Genomic DNA, 13,865 nt, shown 5'->3' with positions numbered 1-13,865 from the left:
AGTGTCATTTTGGCTGCTAGTTAAAAAGGATGTCTGGGATTGATGACTCTAAACATACTTTGGGTATCTTCCAGAGCAGAGATGCTCAATTCCTCCACAAAGAAAGTTCTTTTTAGCAATGAAAACATTCAAGTGGCTTATGTCCAGCAGGTTACTTGTTTTCTGCATTGGTTACTGTTTATTTCCTTGCACTCTGTGTGAGAGAAAATCACTGAGAACTCTGATCTCTTCAGTATTTCCATTGGGCACCAGTTGCAGCTCTCTCACGTGAAGTTGTTCTTTGTGATTGCCATCAATAGACAAAACCACTTCAGTAGAACAGTTTTAAAATTAAACCTTCCTGGGGTTGCTGGTGGCTATTAGTTTCTGCCACTGTTTGCTTCCAGTTCAGTGTTCGCAGTACCCGTGAGCCAGCATGAAGCCAAAACCCACGGAATATGACACAAGCATCATTCTTCTACAATGCTAATGTATATGTTTTTATTAGTTTTATGATGGGTGTTTATTTTGTTTTGTTTTTCATTTCTCTTACTATAATGTGGTTGGTCAGGAAGGCTTAGGTCCCAGGCATCTGGTAGCTTTGCTTCAGTATTTGACACAGAAATTAATTAGCAACTAGTCTGACATGTACACTGTACAAGCAGTCTGTCCATAACTCTAGTATGCAATGTTTGGAGGCTGCTGTAAGCATATATTGACTAGCAGTGGTAATATTACTTCAAGGGAGATCTTCCAACAGTTCCTGGTTTGTATGCACTCAGCAGTTTGTCCATACAACCAACACTATTGGACCAGCACAGGGAAATTGCCCTACCAAAAGGAAGTAGCCTTAAATATCTATGGCTACTTCTCTGTAGCCTTAAATATTGTTAGTTCGCAAACCCAGTGACAACTAGGGTAAAACATGAACAGAAAAGCAATACAGACTTTATTTTCTTCAGACCATTTCCGTATTGCCACTGCACCTGTTGTAGGTCTCAAATGATACAACCATCATGAGGAAGAGCTGTCCAAAGAATTGCTCTTCAGTTCTGTTACAAACATTGACTTCAGGTGTTGAGGAAGAATTCTGCTCTTGGTCCACTCTAAAAAATAAGCATTACTGTACGGGAAGAGTAGTTTACTTGCACATACGCTTTCTCCTCCACCCCTCTCTGCATATCCTTCTCTAATTCATGCTTTCTCTAGTATTTGTATAATCTCATCATTGCACTGTAGTGTCTGGTAACAATTTGCTGAACACATTTAAATTTGGACTTTCTCCCTCTCTCCCAGCCCCATTCTCTTGATTTGCATCCTGCTCTACTGTGGCAAAATGTGCTTTAGCTCCCTGAAAGAGGTCCCCCAGCCCTTTTCACTTTCATATATTCACAGGCACTCTCTTTCAATACAAGGAGAGTTTATGTGACAAAAGCTTTTTTTTCTCCTGTTATTTTTCTAGCTAGAGCTAGAGTAATATGTTTGTCCATGATGGTTAATAATTCATATAAATTAATCTCAAGCAATATTTGTGGGGGGGGTGTTATGCAGAGGGAGAGCGGGAGGGTTTTTTAGGAGGGGGGATTGTTTTTGGTTTTGTGTTGTTTCTTTAAGCATGTGCACTACAGAGTCACCCAGAGGGATACAAGTGATAGCTGTTGCTGACTATGCTGCAGCAGTATGGGAAGCCACTTTCTGCCTATGTTGACAGAGATGAGGCTTTCCATACCTTGCTTTGCACAGTCTGCTTGGAGTAAACGCTGGTCATCGGAGAACAAGGACTTAAATGGGGAGAAAGCCTGAGGTGTAGTGCAAGCACAGACTGAATTGGGGACCCCTGAGAAGCTGGATGTTAAGGAGAAGACTCTTAAATCAGAAGCTCGTAAAGAGGCAGGAGTGGAAGCGCTGAGGCTCAGGAAGCAATGCAGCAATGCTGCCTGCCCACACGGCATGCTCTAGGATGTGATGCTTATGTTTTCCCACTGGTTGCCAGGACCCCTTTATCAGGAGCAGTCGAAGCTACATCATAACAGCCCTACAAACTATGAAAAATTCAGTAAGTGCATCTGACACTTAAAAACCATCGTGAGCTGTCCCCTTCCCCTCTGCCTTGACTTGACTGCCAGACAGGCCAATAGGCCTGTTCTCTGGATGCGTAACCTGGAAAGATAGGTCTGGTACTGGCGCTTTCTGGTGTTGCGACCCAAGCAGTTTATCTAGGGTAAGACTCTTCTTAACATGGAGAAACAAGTATCTGAAACCGTTCCTCAGTCAGGCTGCCTGCCTCAATAGAGTCGTTTGGCTCAGGGAAAGACCCATCTTTGCCAGTCTGTATTTCCCGCTGTAACAACAGACTTATCAAAACTGGTCATGCCAGGGTCTCAAGTTAAAATCTCCTTGAACAACAATACTTCATTGGAGACATAGAGCTAATGCTAGACAAAGGCTGACTTCCTGCAATATGCGTGTTGGTTACTGGTGCCAGAGATCTACAACCACTGATAATATATTTTAATTATATTCCATATCTGCATATCTTCGAGAAAAGAAATATGCTCTGTCAACCCAAAAGTCTTATTTTGCTTTGTGTAGATTTGGAGGGACAGGCTGTTTATTCACTTAGGGAAAAGCAGCTACTTCATACTTACAGTCTCACCTGCTTGAGGAAATAGTGGGAAGATTTTACACATTTATCAACAAATACACAGATGCACAGCATCCATATATTTGTCACCCATTCCATGTTAGTAAGGCCACTTGAGCATGCACTGAGGAGATCTTCCCCGCAGAGCAGCTGTTACAGTGTGGCCACCAGACATATGTCAATTGTTTGGGGAAACAGTTCCAAGGAACATGGTTTAAGTCCTGTTGGTGAAGGAGTATGGTCAGGTTTTTAGGTATTAGTTTGTCTTGGTGAAAGGAATGGGACACTGTTTCTCTCTGTGTTGTAAAACTACAGTCTTAACAATTTAGAAAGAACAGTCGGATCTTTCTCCTAAATTCCTATTTTTAATGAGCAGTTCTTAAGAAGAGCTTGAGCTGCTGCTGATGGTACCAGCAGCCTTGAATTATCTTGCTTGCCTTCCCCAGATCTCCAAAATGGCTTCAGACCTCAGCTCTCTTTCTTTGAGGGAAACTTCCCACCCAACTTCCTGCCCAACTTCCCACCCTTTCAAATATCTTGTAACCTGCCCATCCCTGGATCCAGCAAGCCTGGTGCTAGTAGGGAATAGTTAGGTTTACTTTTGTTTCCTGCAAGTCTTGAAAGCTGAGCCAGTAATCACAAAGTGACTGCCCAGGGATAGCTGCAAACTGCCATAAATAGGATACAACAAAGGCAGGGGAGAGGATGAATTTGCATGGAAAGGGTTGCCGTTGGATTTGTGTGTGGGACTGCAGCCTTCTCCCAAGGTGCTGATAATCCCTGGTAGCACTGAATTTCTGTGTAACTGATCACATTTCTCAGTTTAAATAGCTGGTTGTTACTAAATGTTCGTTGGCTAAACTCTCGCGTTAGAGGAGTCCTGAAAGAAACTTCCTTATCAGCCTTTGCTTTGGAGCTGTGTATCAACAAGGGAATAGAGGCAAGGAACCCAGTCCTTCCTGATGTAGAAAGGGTGATTGCAAAGACACCTTTCTTTCTACTGGCCGTTTACTTTGTCCCTTCAAGCCTGGATTAAAGGTATAGGCGATGTGTGCATGTGAGGTTACTACAGTCCTGGAGTTGCTCCACAGCAGTCACTGGAGCTGTACCCAAGGTTGAACTTCATTCAGCTTGGGGCTTGGCACTCTTCTGGGAAACTGAAGATTCTGCCCATTAGGGAGAAGGGTTGTTTTTGTTAAGAAAAAGCAAAATTACTTGAGGCAGTCGTTGCAATGTGACCCTGTCAACTCTACAATGAATTTTACCCTTCTGCTGCTGGTCCTGACCCACATCTCTGTTGAAGCTGTGGGAATGGTGAGACTGTGACATGCTGAATGGTGTGCTATTGAGTGTATTTTTAAAGGGAAGGATAGGGAGAGCACTCAGCATATGTGCTAGGATCAAACGAGAATGTAGGTATGTGGAGGTCTTGCCTTGTTTTACCAGCAATATTTACTGTGGGATTTTACGTAAAAGGACCATGGAATGCCCGTTCATATTCATGGGAGCTCTGCATATGGACCAAGCACTATCAAGTGTTAGCATAATTTGACAACAAAAGTTTTTAATAATGTCCTTCAAAAGAGTCTGTCTTTCAAACTGGCATTTGCGATCATTTGCAAAAATGCCTACCTGTTGCCTTTGATTGTTTTAGCAAGAAGAAATACCTCAAGGAATTGATAAAAGATTCTAGGACAATCTTTTACAGTTCCTAAAGACTTCAGTGGTCTCTGTTTCTTTGGTTTGCATGTGTTCACGCAGGTGTTACACAGCTCAGTTCTTCTCCACCAGGAAAAGCAGAAAAGACCAAACACATCAAATGCACTGGAATGTAATTGTGTGCGTGAGCATGAGCGTGTGTGTGTGTGTGTGTTCTTAAACTGAATGCAGTCTGACATCCCCTACCCTTTCTTTCTTCCACGTGCCTCACCTTCCCCCTTAGCCACAGAAAGGAGGGTCTCTTCCTGTGAATCCATGCTGGAAGTTGGTTTCTGGGAAGCGAAACCTAAAGTCTGTGGGCTGTTTTTTAAAGCCATGTTTCAGTTCTGTCTTCAGACTCTTTGCTGCCTTTGGGGAATGGAGGGGTGGGAAGGGTAGATTCTTAAACTGTTTTTAAAATCTATTATGGAAATTTTGCATGTATAAAGTTATTCTTAAATCTAAAGGAGTCTCCCTGATTTGTGGACACAGCTCCAGGAGAGCATCGTCACAGATTCCTCAGCTCCGGTTTTGATCAGTCTATTCTGAAAGGGAAATTTGATGACAAAAGGGGGAGAGACTAGTGTGATGGAAAGACGACATTGTCAGTATCTCCTTAAATAAATGTCAGAAGTTAGGCTTGTAAAAGGGAAATTTCAAAACAGCCCAAGGGGTTTGTATGTCTATTTCCACTGGGTACATTTGAAAATCCTGCCACTAAATTTGAGTTTGGGTATCTAGACTGTTGGGTTTTTTTGGTAAAACTAATCATGTATCTCTTCTGTTCTCTTCAGTGGTATGTAGTACAGTCTCCCATGTTTCTAGGTAAAATTCACTGATGAGAGTACTGTGAAATGTGTATTCACATATTCTCTATCCCCTTCCTGCATGACTTTTCTACTTTGGTGGGATATTTTTTTTTTTCTTTTTTAAAACTTCAGAGTCCTTCATCTGGAAAACAAAAAGGGTAAGGTGAGCTAGAATTTGCAACGTACTTAATAAACTTTCCCTCAATGGACGGTTTCCCCATTAGTTCTGATATTCACCAGAATATGATACTGTCCTGCTGCAGAAGTAAACCCGATGCTCTCCTGTGAGATTTCTGTCTGGATTAGTCCTGAAGTGCACACACCTTCTTTGCCATGGACTGAGACCCAGTGAGAATGTAGCATTTTGTTTATCCTGGTTGTGTGCCTCCAGGACTCCTGCCTGTACCAATGGTGACTGGGCAGAGCTCCTTTTTTTGTATCTGTGCAGTATATTTGCTTTGTGCTTTCTTTCTTTGGTGCTTTTTAATACTTTAATACTTGGATTTTTTTTCTAATAACTGGTACAATTTTTAATAAAATTGTTAAATTCTTTGTCTGTGTTCTTTGTTTTATTTTTTAAGGGATGGAGGGCATTTACACAGCTGGCCCGTTCTGGAGTTACCCAAATCAGTGATACAATTTGGGTGGTTCAACTGTAAAAGTATCTAGTATATCCTTTTATGTGCTCCCTAATACCAGGCCCTGCAACAAAGACAAGATTTTCTTCCCAGGTTGGACTGCTCTCCTTGGGCATAATTTAATTTATGAAATAGTCTTTCAAGGAGGTATATTCCCACCCTTGGATAGAGAACCGCTGCTACTTGGAGCTGCATGGTTAACTTGTGCTTCAAATTGGGAAGATCTCTTAAGACATACGTGGAATGCATCCTCCAAATTTGCAAAATGTAACTTTTGATGGATGGCTGCTTACCTACTGCCTACACAAGTACATTCAAAGGCACTCAGGCCTTGAGGATAAAGACCCATTGCTTGGTAATCCTACTAGGGAAATACGGTTCTCACTGGTCTTGTGACATAAAGACAGCGGAGGAAGGTGGCTGTGGCTTTGAGAGGGCTTGTAAAGTGGTAATGATGACTCCCTCAAACACAGACATGAGAACATCTTGTCCATCTCGCGCGACAGCAAGACACATCTCTTTTGGTAATCATCAGGCCTGTCCTTAAGCTTTACTCCGTACCTATAGGGAAAAACTACCTCCATTAAGTAATGGTAGTTGTCCTGGGTGGAGCAGAAATGGTGATGTGTGTATTGTGAATTATTTATAATATATCCTTCAACCACATTCCTCCTCCAGTATGATGCTACTGGTACACTGTTCATGGGAGGCTTTAGGGAACCCAGTTAACAATCCTAGCTGATGTTAAGTTGCCTTGGCTGGTGTGTGCATGTTACAAAAGGGCCTTTCATTCCAAGAACACATGATGTGTGTGGTATGAAAAGCCACATGTGCATCTAAGACCACAGGGGGAAAAAGACAGTTTTTCTTTTCATTGTACTGGGTCTAGTGAGAAGTGTGTCCCCTGGCCAGCCTCATGTGACTGTGAAAGAGCCTGTTGTAACACACTGATACAAGGGGACAGAAGTGAGATTGACTTAGATGGGAGGGTTGGCTCTGAATTTCCTCATTCTCCTGTGGTTAAATTCTCACATTAATTAAACTCTGGCTCTTAAAAGGTTTAATAATTCTTGTATCAAAGAGAAGAATGGCTTTTAAAAATGAACGGTTTGTAATGCTACCCCAGAAGCATTTGCCAAAGCAGCAGGATGCATTGCACCTTACTCAAAGCAAAGGCAAGTGCATAGATGTATGGACGGCCTCCCTTCCTCTGAGATCTCCTGGATTAATCTCGGCTCTCTGGTTTGGCTCTATCATGACCTGTTGTCTGTCACCCAGCCATGGCAAAGTAGGCTCAGGGAGCACGGAAACATTGTCAGGGTTAGGCATCAGGACCAAACACTACAGGCTGGAACATTCCTATTAGAACAGACATTAATACATATTTTTTTGTAGTTTGAAAGAAACTGAATAGCCTAGAAAATGTATTTCAGAAAAGCTTCCTTCTTAAAATACTAAGCCTGCATACTAATAGGTCACTTTCAATTTATTTCCAGCCATGGCACCTTTCATGGCAATCACAACATGTCCCTCACTTTCTGTACTAATATGACTAGCACTTTAAGGGAAAATGAGTTTTGTTATTAACTTCCTAGTGGTATGCTGTAGGAACAAGGTAAAAAGTTTAAGTAGGATTACTGCTTCAAGGAAAAAATGTTTATCAAGAAGTGCTCAGTCTGTCTCGTTAAAAATAATAAAGCACTCTGAGGATGAAAATGTTCTTTGGTTGCGCAAGCTACTGCACAAAGCACTCTATTTTCATGGCTCTGGCTGCTGAATTTAGAAGTCACTATAGTATATGGATTGGGGAGTATTTTTGAAGCACTCATACGATTGTTTTACGGTGCAGTAAATGTGCCGGTCCTTAGCCTCTGCAATCTATGTGTAAGCTTGGAAGCAGCTCTACTCACCAGCTTTCTCCTTGTGCTCTCATAACTGAGTAATTCAGAAATAATCCAGCCCCATTTCCTCCTTTTGCCTCCCTCCCCCTTCTGTTTATGGAGAGATGGGGCTTGGGAAGGAAAAAGTGTCCCGAAAGCAATTTTTGACAGTTTTGGGAGATTGGTATTAAAATGCAAGAGCTGCAGTTGCTTCATTGTGCATATCGCTGGTTCCTTTTGAAAGGCTCAAACTGAAAGAAACCTGTTTCCAACAGGAATCTAACAAAGAGCGGATGATAATTTCTGGCAGCGAGTTGTCTTCCACCTGACATGATGCATGGTACCCTAACACACGTACAGAGTCCGACAACAAACCACCAGGCGTGACACACTGACGTCAGTATTCATATTCCCCTCTGTAAGTCCTTTAAATCTTGATTTCTCTTAAATGAATTATGTTCTCTGTAACGTTCATAATGGACTCTTTTCTTTCTCCATTAAAGTCTGTGTCAGCATTCTCCTCCTCTATGTTTTGCCTCAGGGCTCTTGATGTATACAAAGGCTCCTCTGTTTTCTGCTCTTAGTCACACGCTTTCACTCTTAACCTCAGCGCTATAAACTAAACATCCACCCACTATGGCTGGAGATGACCCTGTTTACGTCTGCTGCTCAAATCACGACAGCAGCAGTCATGAAACTATGTTTTCATGGAGACAGTTAGCTCTTAATAAGAGGACAATGAGGCTTGACTTATTATAACACTATGAGTTATTGCAAAAATTTCAACTGAAATAAATAGCCGGGAAAAGTTAATGGAATCTGTAAAGAAATGGCTTGTTTCAATCATGTTACTTCACCACCTTTTTAAATTACTGTAGATGATTTGTTGTAGCAGGCCACTTTGGTATTAGGACACACCAACTCAATCCAGGACAGCAAGGGCACAGGTAGGGGAGTGGGGCTTATGTTAACGTTTCAGGGCTGGTCCTGGTGATTGTCCTGGACCACGACTCTCCGCTATGCCAGCAGTGAGTGTAGAACAGCAGGGTCACCCACCCCACTGAGAAATTCCCATTTTTGGACACCTTTGCTACCAGCCTTTACTGCCACGACTGCTAAGCAGGGGGCTGGTTGAGAAAATGGCTCTTCCTAAGGAGACCACCAGCCCATAGGAAACAGGGTGAGCAGCAGCAGGTTTGGGAACATGAGGGAGAGGGGCAGGAACACTGTTAATTCACAGTGTGGGACAACTTTTGTTGCAGGTGGCTGAAACAGGCTGTCAAGCTGGAGCCAGGTTTACTTCTCTGCAAGCACAACTGGCTGAAGAGCGTGCTGGGAGCAAGGTGCAGTTCTCCATGAGGGGCTGCTGCTCTCTTGGCTGGGTCTCAGCAAGTGCCGCTGGAGGCGGAGCAGTCCCAGGGGAGAAGGTAGCAGCCCTACCCGTGGTCACCTGCTGTGCTCCCCTTTCCCTTTCATCGTTTGGCAAGAAGGTGCTGAGATGCTCTCATTATAAAACGGATTCCAGTGTCTTCCTGGCAAGTCTTCCCTGCGACCATGCCCATCATGTTCAGTGCTGGGGCAGCAGCTTGCTGGCGCTCCTGCACTGCTTCCCTTCGCTCCGCAGCCAGCAGCCAACTCACTTGGTCTCCTCGGCGCTCACACACAGCCCTCCTCGACAAGACAGGGTTGCAGAGCTCATTTTGCCTGTCAGTGTGAGCACGTTCCCCATAGAATATTTGCTGGCACTTTCATTAGTCTAATTTTAAATATCCCAAGTGAATGCCTTTCTACTATTTCCCTCGGGAGACTGCTGTACCTACTAATAAATCTCACTGACAAAAGGTTTTCCCCAATATCCATTCTAACTTCTTTCTCTCTTAATTATATTCCAATACCCTAGTTGTACGTCCTTGTGTCACTTTGCAAGGAAACCTTACCAAAGTCATTTCTATAACTAATGCACCCCAGAGCTCACTGAACTTCTTGGCAAAAGCTCCTGCTGACTTCAGTGTACTTGCAGCCAGCTTTCAGGGAAAGCTCTGCCTTTCCCCTCAGTGCAAGCCTATATCCCTGGAGCCAGCATGGTGTGGCACAGCAAGGCTTGGTTAGTGTTGCCACCCAGCCCTTTCACCGCTGCCCTTGTCCCCTTTCTGCCTGGGACCACCAAAGACTTCAGTGAGGGTCCAGAAATGGAAAACAAGATGTATTAACCCAGGATATTTTTCAGGCTTTCGGAGGTGCCCAGCACCCCTGCCTGCTGGCACCGGCTCCCCCAGCACAGCCAGCAGCGTGTGGGATTTGGGGCCGAGGCTCCAGCAGGACGGTTCGGCACGTATGTCCTGGGAGCAGCTCAACCGGGAGCAGCAACCTGGCTCCACCACCTGAGTACTGCCAGCCTGGCAGCCACGTCTGTGTCCCTGCGTGGCAATATCCCTGCCTGGGGTTATGCTAGTCACAACAACATGACATTCGTTGCTGCAAAGTCGGATGAAGTACAGCATTTCCCTTCATTTCCTTCCCAGTATGATTGTGAGTCATGGTTCTTGGGAGCAGATAACAGGGGAAACCAAACAGTGCCTCAAGTTGTGCCCAAACATGAACAAATACTTACTCAATCAGGGATTTATCAGAAAAAGAAATGTTTAATAATGTAAGCTGTTATTTGGAGCTGACATTATGTGGTCCTTATGCCTCCACCTGAACTAGGCACTTTTCCTTCAGGTAGCCTCACCCACAGAAACAAAACCAACCTTAGTCCCACTGCAGTACTTCACTTGCCCTTTGGAAAAGAAGAACCAAAGCAGAGCACCTGGCTTTGCACCAACTGCCCATGAAGTTGGCTTGGGTGGGTCTCCCTTGCTGGAGGGGGGTTACCACAGCCCACATCTACAGCAGGTCTCTCCTTGACATGGTAGATGTGGCTTGAAATTCCTAATATCCACGGAGTTGTGATCTTTAGTTAAAGGTGCTGGGAGTCGGTCAGCCAATTTGGCACCTTACCAGAGTAGATATGACAGAAAAAGTAGGAAGATGGGGAAGGGAATTATCACTCCCAGTTGTTAAGCTCTTTTGTAACATAAAACACAGAATAAGATCCAGCAAGGGGCATAGGTACTTTCCTGTCCCTTTTGGTATTGAAGTCCACACCCACAGTATCATCCAGCTGCTGCCTAGCCCTGGAAGGGCTTTTCACATTCAAGTTTCCCAAAAGCCTACAATCCTGCCAGAGGCACTGAACGTCTCAGGACCGATCTCGTGGTGAAATCCCGTGTTACCCAGTAAGCCAGTGCTTTCCTGCCTCTCTCATTTGAGACATCCGTTGGGGCAGCCTGGTTCAGAGCACACCACCAAAGCAGGGTTCATAAAAGATGCAGGGAAGGGTGATTCTTTCTCTGCTGTCAGCTAATATCTTAGATTTGAGCACTCATCCAGAGTCATCATCTGCTGCCAGACGGGATCTGAGCCTGGTGCTCTCTGCTCCCAGAGGAGTGCCCTACACACGTGCCTGGTCAGGCTGGGTTGCTCTGAACGTCTTCTGCTGAAGCTATAACACTTAGATCTTTTTTGGGCCAGACAGCAGGGAAAGCGAGTGAATACAACCATCTTACGGCTAGCAAAAGCATGACGTGAATGTAAAATCTGTGTTCCTGTTCCTGTTTACCACCAGCTGAATTTGAGGGTTCAAGTCTTTGAACCCAGATGGAGAGAGGCTTCCCTGTGAGGTGTTCAAAGTCTAAAGAGAAGTGTTTTATTGGACACTCCTTATTTTCTTTGTGCCTCAGGGCCCCCCCAGCTGTCTCCCCGCTGAGGACACCAGCCTAGGTGGCCTCTGCTCTTAGACACCTACTGCTGCTCAGGTTGCCTGAGGGGCAGCTCAGGTGCCCGGTTCAGGGTGGTGGAGCCAATGGAGCGGCTAGGCACCTAAAGTTGGGTGTTGCAGAGTTCAAAGTTAGGCTGTTAACTTCCTTTTGACTTTGTGCTCCTACTTACTCATCACTGTGCAAAATAAGGTAGTGCATTTTGTTAATCTCAGAATAGACACAGTTCTATAATGGGACATTACTTCTGTGCATTGCACTTCTTTGTCTGCGATAAGATATGGTTTCTAATGTCTCATTTTTTTTGAGCTGGTACTTGTCCAGAGCACTTCTTCATCTTGCCAACTAGTGATTAATTGGCTGTACTGAAAGGTTCAACACTTTACTGTACGTTTACCAGAGGAGACAGAGGAATGTGTGCTCTATATAGAGTAAAAGCATGCCCTAAGTGGGTTTAAAAATGGGTCACCACTTGCTCATTTTAGAATCTGTGCCCTTAAAACACACAAAGAAAGGTGCCCTACGTTTTTGGTACCATCTTTTTTTATCTTAATGATGAGTGGGAATCTCAGTGCGAAGTTTGGAGACTTCTGTTTATCTTCAGGTAAACACAGTACAGACAGCTCAAGCACAAACCTCCTTGTCCTACCCCAGTGTTGTCAGTTGTCATAAAGAATGTGGTTTTGTCCCTTGCTGCAGTAATTTCCATGATGATGAAACAATTTTTACCTCCTGCCAGTTCAGGGGAAAAAAAAATATTAAAAGAGGTTGGCCTAGGCAGAGCCTTGTCAGCCGCAGTTTCAGTTACAGTACCTATGCTGACCAAGATGTCTTTCAGCACGCTGAGCCATACATTAAGGCTTTGGAGGGTTAATGGTCCGCTTCACAGCTAGGAGACTCGAGAAGACTTTGAGCAAAGCTTGGAACGAGACCCAGCTCTCTAATTCACAGAACTACGTCTCAGCTCCTTGCTACATAGCCTTTTAAAAGGAAATCCCAAATTAGGACCTTCTACAATCCATGTTGTCACCCTTCTGCAAGAGAACTTCGTGAAGCAATTTGACCTTGTTCCTACTTCTGTCTTAGCATCTGATTCGTTAGCCCTAAGGTTGGAAATTCATGCTCTTGCAACCAGACATCCATGGTTCATGTCTTGCAGATGACCCAAACATGGGTGTGTTTCAGCTGGCCATGATGCTTGTAACCACTAGACCACAATCTGCTCCCAGAGCCAAGAATAGCAGGAAGATTTCTGATGTTCAGCTTTCAACAAAGCTGTCTCACTTGCAAGACCTTTTGGAGTGTTGGCAATGTTAGTAAACTGACAGGGGCCCTAGGAGTGGGCAGGTAGAATTGGAAATGGAAAGGCAGGACAAAAAAGAAAAGGACTTTTTAAAGCATTTTCTAGTCTTGTTTTTTAGTGTAGGTTTTGTTTGGGTTTCTTTTGAGTCTGACTCACAATTTTTAAATCTGTGGTAGGTTATAGTGTTGCCAAACCTAATATATCTTATCCTTCATCTAATCTTCTCTCCAAAGTTTTCATGCTTATTCAGTCCTTGATCTGTCTTTTGGGATGGCTTCTAAGGATACCAACCAGTAGCAGATGTGATAGGATTTTTTTTTGTATTGCAGACATCTCCTGAAAGAATTGCACCAAAATAACAAAACAGCAACAGCTTTTGGGGGCTACCAAACACCCTCCAGAGAGTCGCTACTTTCGGTCATTGCCAGCCTAAGTTGATTTGAACAGGGAACTGATAAAGAAATGCTGTCAAGCCCAGGCAAGTTATGTTTCTGCCTCTCCATCTGAATCATTTCTTGACTGCTTGTTGAATGCTTGAGAACAAGTTGGGTGCCTTCCAAAACAAAGCAAAGATAGCCTCCCTGTCCCAGAGAGGTTACAGTGCAAACAGAGACTACCCAGCATGTAATAGCAATCTTCCGTCCGTACGGGAAGCAACGGAGGCAGTTGATCATATGGATTGTGTAGGCAGGACATAAAGACAGATGTGAGGCCACATTAGTTGCTTGTCTGTGTTACTGGCCTGTTGGAGTTCCCCGGTGGACGGCCCTGGGAAGCACTTCATGTCAGGGGCAGGAGGGACGCAGCCCAGGACAGGTCACTGAGCCAAGACATGTCCCACTGGTGGCACTATACACATACGCAATGTTTTCAACTGAGCTTAGTAAAAGGATTTGCATGGATATCCCACATGATCCAAGTGACTGAAGTGTAGTTACCAAGCTTTTCAACAGGGAAGGAGGCTTCGGGATCAAAAATTATAATGTTTCAGCATACATAAATTACAGGTTCTTCTCTCCACATACTGACAGTTATAAACAGCTCTTTCTTGGCCCTGGGTCAGACGTATGGCTTTGACCATAATTACATTCTTTGT

Source organism: Gavia stellata, chromosome 7 (assembly GCF_030936135.1).
Source record: "Gavia stellata isolate bGavSte3 chromosome 7, bGavSte3.hap2, whole genome shotgun sequence".
NCBI lineage: Eukaryota > Metazoa > Chordata > Aves > Gaviiformes > Gaviidae > Gavia > Gavia stellata.
Note: the sequence above shows the minus strand (reverse complement) of the source record.